The following is a 7729-nucleotide window of genomic DNA, read 5'->3' as shown; positions in this document are numbered from 1 at the left end:
AGTGACAAACAAGCATACAAACACCGCAGATGATAAAATGTACAAGATAATTTAAAAAGATGCTATCAGGATATAGATGGTCTTACTCATAAAAGAATGGCATTTATTATATTTTCATACTTCTAAAGTCATCCTTCAACTCATGAGAATAGTTAAAGAAACTAAGATGAACATTTTTAGGAGAGAAGATCCAGGGCTTTCACATAATAATTGCTTTCACATAATTAAAGACCCATCATGGTCAGCACCACTCTTTTACTCAGACAAGCAGCCCCTTTCCCCTGCAATGGGTCAACATGACTCCCCAAGGAACTCTGAGATTGTCCTCAGGTCCTGGACCCAGGACAGTCACTTGGTAAGTATATCACTCCTGCTGATGGTAAGATATTTTCTTTGTGGGACTGTGCACTCCTGGCCAACCAGAATGGTGCTGACACACTGATTTTGGGTGATTCTCATTCCCATCACAAAATAGGAAGTGGTGCTCTGGAATACCAATAGCCCATGGCCAACCTTTGTGCATGTATGTGGCCCATGCATCAGCTCTTGCCCTTCAAAGTCTTATTCTTACCACTGTGATCCTGCAGTCTACTGCACTTGAGGACAGTCCTGAGTCCTTCCACCACTGGCAGCCAGTGTGGTCCACCCATCTCCTCCACAGGCTCCATGCCAAGTGTCAGGAAGTCCCCCAGATTTGGCTGTGCTTATCTCCTTTGAGCACTTCTAAGGCTTTTGCTCCACAATTGTAACGTGCCCTTCTTATCAATGTCATCTCTTGCCTTCAATTGATGTTGAACACATTGTATTCTCCCAAGCAGGTGTTATGCCATGCCAGGTGAGGAATAAACCACTCTTCTTATTCTGCACATAAGCCCCTCACTTATCTTTCCTGGTGATGGTGTGTGTGGAAGGCAGGGGTGCAGTCAGCATAGAAAGAGATCACATTCTAGGAATGTAGTGATTATGGCCTTTTCCAGCGCTCTTCATTGTTTTGTATAGACTTGTACTTCCATCTGGTATTATTTTTCTTCTGCCTGAAAGATTTCCTTTAACATTTTTTGTATTGCAGGTAAGCTGAAAATACATGCTTTTAGCTTTTGTATGTTTGAAGAAGTTTTTACTTCACCTTTGCTTTTGATAGATATTTTCACTGGGTATAGAATTCTAGGCTGACAATTTTTTCTCTTAGTGCTTTAAAGATGTTGCTCCACTGTCTTCTTGTTTGCATTGTCTGCAATAAGAATTTTACTGTCATCCTTATCTTTGTTCCTCTGTATATATATTGACTATGCGATCAACCCTTCCCCTCCACAAGCTCCATGCTGTGTGTCAAGGAGTCCCCCACACTGCTTAAACGCAGTGTGCCAGCTGTATTTAAGATTTTCTCTTTGTTACTGGCCTTGAGCAATTTGATTTTCATGTACCTTTATATGCTTTTCTTCATGTTTATTGTGCTTGGAGTTTATGAATTTTTCTTGGCTCTCTAGGTTTATAGTTTTCATTGAATTTGTAAAATATTTTTTCCAAGCAAATGATTTTTTTATTTGGGATAATATACAAAAAGTAGAATTGCAATTTGGGGCACACAAACTGGGGTAGTCCCTAGGTATGCCTAAAGAACAAAAGGTAAGTTTGGGGTTTTATTGAGGGAAAAGAGGAAGGTTATGAAAGTTATTTTGAAAGGAAATTCATTGGTGCCAGCAGTGTTTCACAGGAGCTGGTAGGTTCTGGTTAGTGAGTGGCTGCAGTTACAAGGTAAAACTTGTAACCTTAAAGTTGTAGCAGGCCATTGTGGTTTAGATGAGGCTTGTAATACAGTTCCTGGGAATAGGTGTTTGTATCTTGAGTGTTTTCCCTATGGCCCCTCAACTCTATTTTATAAATTTTTGATCATTATTTTACTTCAAGTATTTTTTTCTTTACACCCCCTTTCCTCAGGGACTCTACTTATGTGTATACTAGACTTCTTGAAGTTTTCCTATAGCCCACTGAAACTCTTCATTTTAAAAAAACTGTTTTCTCTTTGTGTTTCAGATAGCTTATATTGCCATGTCTTCAAGTTCACTAATCATTTTTCTGCAATATCTAATCTGCGATAAACCCATTCATTGTATTTTTTATTTCATACATTGTAGCTTTCATGTCTAGAAGTTTTCTATAGTTTTTGTGTCTATAAGTTTTATATATATTTCAGTTTTCTACTTATCTTTTTGAACATAAAGAATACTTTTATAATAACTGTTTTACGGTGCTTATCTATTAATTGTAATATCAATGTCAATTCTGGATTGTTTTCAGTTGATTGATTTTTTTCTTCTAATTATGGGTCATGCTGTTCTGCTTCTTTGTATGCATAGAATTTTTATTGGATTCCAGATATCATAAATTTCCCATTTTGTGTGCTGCTTATTTTTTTGTTCCTGTAAGTATTTTTGTATTTTGTTTTCCTGGGATGCAGTTTTGTTACTTGGAAACCATTTGATTTTTCAGATTTTGATTTTAAGATTTGTTAGATAGGATTGAAACAGTATTTAGTCTAGGGCTAATTATTCCCAGCTCTTGAGGCAAGACCTTTTTGAGTACTCTGCACAGTGTCTTATGATTTATGAAATTTTCTAATATGACTGGTGGGGACAGGCACTCTTCCCAGCCTATGTGAACAGTGGTTACTGTTCCCTGTTGCTCTTTCAGATTACTCTTTTTCTACCCGTGGGCAATTTCCTTATGTGGATGTACTGATAAATACCCTAGAGTATTATCAAAGAGGACCCTTGATATCAAGAATCTCTTTCTGTAGATCTCTTTCCTTTCTGGTACTCTGTCTTATGATATCTAGCTGCCTTGGTCTCATCATACTGTCAACTCTATTTCCTCAGCTCACAGAACTTGTCAGGTTTCTCCTTATATCACAGCCTGGAAATTCCTCAAGGAAGTCATCTGGGTCATTGTAGGGCTCATCATGCTTGTTTTACATCTTTTAAAGATACTCTCTTCTGTTGTCTCTCTTCTTTTTGTCTGTTTTTACTTGTTTGTTTCATGTGGTAGCATAAACCTAGTCCTAGCTAAATCTACCTGTCTCATCGTTCTCTTGGGGCTTTTGGTTTGTGAGGATCAATGAAGTTATGTGCTACCTCACTTGATGGAGTAGAGGATCAAATTTGATTATCACCTTTTTGAAAGAGTGCTCTTTATTATTATTGGCGGAAGAAGAAAGAAAGTCCAAAAGATCTCATTTTCTGAAGTGTATGGTAATCATGGACTTTTTTCCATAATAATCTAAAAAAAGGAGATAATTACTGAGACACTGTATTAAGAACTTGAAGAAACATACAACTTGCCTCATTTTTCTCAAAGTGAGTCTTTACAAAGGGAGATATTGAAAAGATTTGTAATTAGAGGTATGATCTCATCACCTCTCATCAAGTAAGTAACTATTGATAACACTATGCTAACATTCACAGCTTAGAAGGGGAGGGAGTGAAGAGGAGCTTCCTTTTTGTAGAAGTCCATAGACTTGTCTCCACACACAACATAGTAATAAGAGGTAGAGAATGGTTGCATTTAGTTATACATCCAGTTATTCTGAAAATAACTCTATAATTCATTCAAATAATTGGTTAAATATAAGGGGGATATGTATGCATGTGTTCCTAACTTCTTTCTACGTATTCAGGGTAAAATTCTTAGAGTAATTATAAAAAATTAAGTCAATTACATGTGAGGAACTGAGGGAAATGTAAGTCTCAACATCCTCAATGAGACTATAATGTTCGGAAAATCTCTTTTTTGATTTTTATCTTAAAGAATGTGGAAGATTTTAATGTTTGCATGCTGTTGTGACTGGGTTTATACTTCTGCTTTTTATGACTCTCTTATTTTAAATAATGAGTATTCTTAAGATCTCTTTAGTATCTTTAGTACAAAAGGAAGGAAGAATGGAAGATTAGAAAACTAAGTAAAGCTATTTGTTTATTCACTTATTTATTCAAGATACAGCTGGATATATTTATGTATTGTTTTAAAAGGATTTATGACAGCCTGTAAAAATATATACAATGTAAAGGCAGAAAAAAGACATGGATAAGAAAATGAGATGAAGAGAAATATAAAATAAGGCAGAATAGTTGTCACCAGAGGGAGGTCAGTGTCTTAGTCTGTTGTGCTGTTATAACAGAATACTCAAGACTGGATAATTTATAAAGAAGAGAAATTCATCTATTGAAAGAATCATGTCGTCTTTGTTTTTGCTTCTGTTTATGTGGTGAATTGCATTTATAGATTCACGTATGTTGAACCATCCCTGCATCCATGGGATGAAGCCCACTTGGTCGTGATGAATTATTTTATTGATAAGCGTCTGGATTTGGTTAGCTAAGATTTTGTTGAAAAATTTTTGCATCTATATTCATTAGGGATATTGGTCTGTAGTTTTCTTTTTTTGTTGCATCCTTTCCTGGTTTTGGTATCAGAGTAATATTCACTTCATAAAAGGTGTCGGGGAGGTTTCCGTTCTTCTCGATGTTGTGGAATAGTTTCTGCAAGATAGGTACTAGTTCTTCTTTGTAAGTGTGGTAAAATTCGGGTGTGAAACCATGTGGACCGGGACTTTTCATTTTAGGGAGACTTTTAATTGCTGTTTCTATTTCAGCTGTTGAGATTGGTCTGTTCAGGAAATCTATTTCTTCCTGGTTGAGCCTAGGGAGGCTGTGTGTTTCTAGAAATTTTTCCATTTCCTCCACATTTTCCAGTTTGTGTGCATAAAGATTTTTGTAGTATTCATAAATTATATCTTGTATCTCTTTGGGATCAGTTGTGATATCTCCTTTTTTGTTCCTGATGGAGCTCATTAGAAATTTCTCTTTTTTGCTTTTCGTTAGCTTAGCCAGTGGTGTGTCAATTTTGTTTATTTTTTCAAAGAACCAACTTTTTGTTTTATTAATCTCCTGCATAACTTCCCTGTTTTCAATTTCGTTTAGTTCTGATTTGATCTTGTTGATTTCACTTCTTCTGCTGGGTTTGGGGTTGGTCTATTCTTCTTTTTCCAGCTCTTTGAGTCATTTCGTTAGATTGTCTATTTGTAATCTTTTTGTCTTTTGGTTATAGGCATTTATGGAGATAAACTTTCCTCTCAGAACTGCTTTAGCTGTGTCCCAGAGGATTTGGTAACTTGTCTCTCCATTGTCATTTTCTTCATAGAATTTTTTTATTTCCGTCTTGATTTCTTCATTTATGAAGTAATCATTTAGTAGGAGGTTGTTTAATTTCCATGTTTTTGTGTAGAAATGTGAGTTTATGTTAGGGTTGATTTCTACTTTTTTTCCACTGTGATCTGAAAAGATACATGGTATGATTTCTATTTTTTTAAATTTCTTGAGGTTTACTTTGTGTCCTAGGATATGGTCAATCTTAGAGAATGTCCCATGAGCTGATGAGAAGAATGTATATTCAGTGGATTTTGGGTAGAATGTTCTGTAAATGTCAGCCAGATTCAATTGTTCTAGAGTTTTGTTTAAGTCCATTATTTCTTTATTAATTTTCTGTTTGGAGGATCTGTCTTGTGCCATCAGTGGGGTGTTGAAATCTCCAGTGATTATGGAGTTGCTATTAATCCATTTGCTTAGCTCCAGTAAGGTTTGCATTATAAATCTGGGTGCACCTAAGTTGGGTGCATATATATCTAAAATTGTTATCTCTTCTTGTTGAAGTGTGCCCTTCACCATTATATAATGACCCTCTTTGTCTTTCACTACTTTTGTTGGTTTAAAAATTAAATCGTCTGCAATTAGAACTGCCACACCAGTCTTCTTTTGGCTTCCACTTACCTGGAATACTGATCTCCACCCTTTTACTTTTAATCTATATGCATCCTTGCAGGTTAGATGTGTTTCCTGAAGACAGCATATACTTGGTCTGTAATTTCTTATCCATTCAGCCAGCCTATGTCTCTTGAGTGGAGAGGTTAAGCCATTCCCATTTATTGAGAGAACTAATAGGTAAGGTAGATTACTGGTCATTCTGTTGGGTTGGATGTTGTTGCTTTGATTTCTGTCTTGAGCCATTGTAATATCTGGCCTTTAATCTTTGGGTTTTGGTTGTTTTTAGATTCGTGCATTTTTATTATGGTGTTCTGTGCGTAACAGTGTTTTGAGTACTTCTTGTAGGGCTGGTCTTGTCTTGGTGAATTCTCTGAGACTTTGCTTATCTGAGAATGTCTTTATTTCTCCTTCATATATGAAGCTTAGTTTTGCAGGGAATAAGAATCTAGGCTGGGCATTGTTTTGTTTCAGAAGAGTGAGAATGGGGCCCCAGTCTCTCCTTGCTTGTAAAGTCTCATTAGAGAAGTCTGGTGTTATTCGAATTGGCTTTCCTGTGTATGTTACTTGCTTCTAATTCAACACCCTTTCATGATACGAACACTTAACAAAATAGGAATAGAAGGAACATACCTAAAAATGATACAAGCCATATATGACAGACCCATAGCCAACATCATACTGAATGGAGAAAAATGGAAAGCATTCCCACTTAGAACTGGAACCAGACAAGGCTGCCCACTATCTCCACTTCTATTCAACATAGTGCTGGAAGTCCTGGCTACAGCAATCAGACAGGAAAGTGGAATTAAAGGTATCCAAATAGGGGCAGAAGAGATCAAACTTTCACTGTTTGCTGATAATATGATATTATATTTACAAAACCCCAAAGATTTAACCAAGAAACTCCTGGAACTGATCAATGAATTTAGTAAAGTCTCAGGATACAAAATCAATACATAGAAATCAGAAGCATTCATATACGTCAAAAACAATCTAATTGAGAACCAAATCAAAGACTCAATTCCCTACACAATAGCAACAAAGAAATTAAAGTACCTAGGAATATACTTAACCAAGGAGGTAAAAGACCTCTACAGGGAGAACTATGAAACACTGAGGAAGGAAATAGCAGAGGATGTAAACAGATGGAAATCCATACCATGCTCATGGATTGGCAGACTCAACATCATTAAAATGTCTATACTACTCAAACTGATCTACAGATTCAATGCAATACCTATTAAAATCCCATCAGCATTCTTCACAGATATAGAAAAAACAATTTTACGTTTCGTATGGAACCAAAGAAGACCCCGAATATCAAGAGCAATTCTAGGCAACAAAAACAAAATGGGAGGTATTAATATGCTAGACATCAAACTATACTACAAAGCCGTAGTAATTAAATCAATATGGTTTGGCACAAAAATAGGAATTGACCAGTGGAACAGATCTGAGAATCCTGATATAAAACCATCCTCATATAGCCATCTAATTTTTGACAAAGCAGACAAAAACATATGCTGGGGAAAAGAATCCCTTTTCAATAAATGGTGCTGGGAAAACTGGATAGCCACTTGTAGAAGGCTAAAGCAGGACCCACACCTTTCACCTCTCACAAAAATCAACTCATGCTGGATAACAGACTTAAACCTAAGGTATAAAACTAGTAGAATTCTAGAGGAAAATATTGGAAACACTCTTCTAGACATCAGCCTAGGCAAAGAGTTTATAAAGAAGTCCCGAAAGGTAATCACAGCAGCAACAAAAATAAATAAATGGGACATGATCAAACTACAAAGCTTCTGCACAGCCAAAGAAACAGTCATGAAAGTAAACAGACAACCTACAGAATGGGAGAAAATTTTTGCATCCTATATATCTGATAAGGGACTGATAACTAGAATATACTT

The sequence above is a fragment of the Microcebus murinus genome, chromosome 7, assembly GCF_040939455.1.
Source record: "Microcebus murinus isolate Inina chromosome 7, M.murinus_Inina_mat1.0, whole genome shotgun sequence".
Classification (NCBI taxonomy): domain Eukaryota; kingdom Metazoa; phylum Chordata; class Mammalia; order Primates; family Cheirogaleidae; genus Microcebus; species Microcebus murinus.
Note: the sequence above shows the minus strand (reverse complement) of the source record.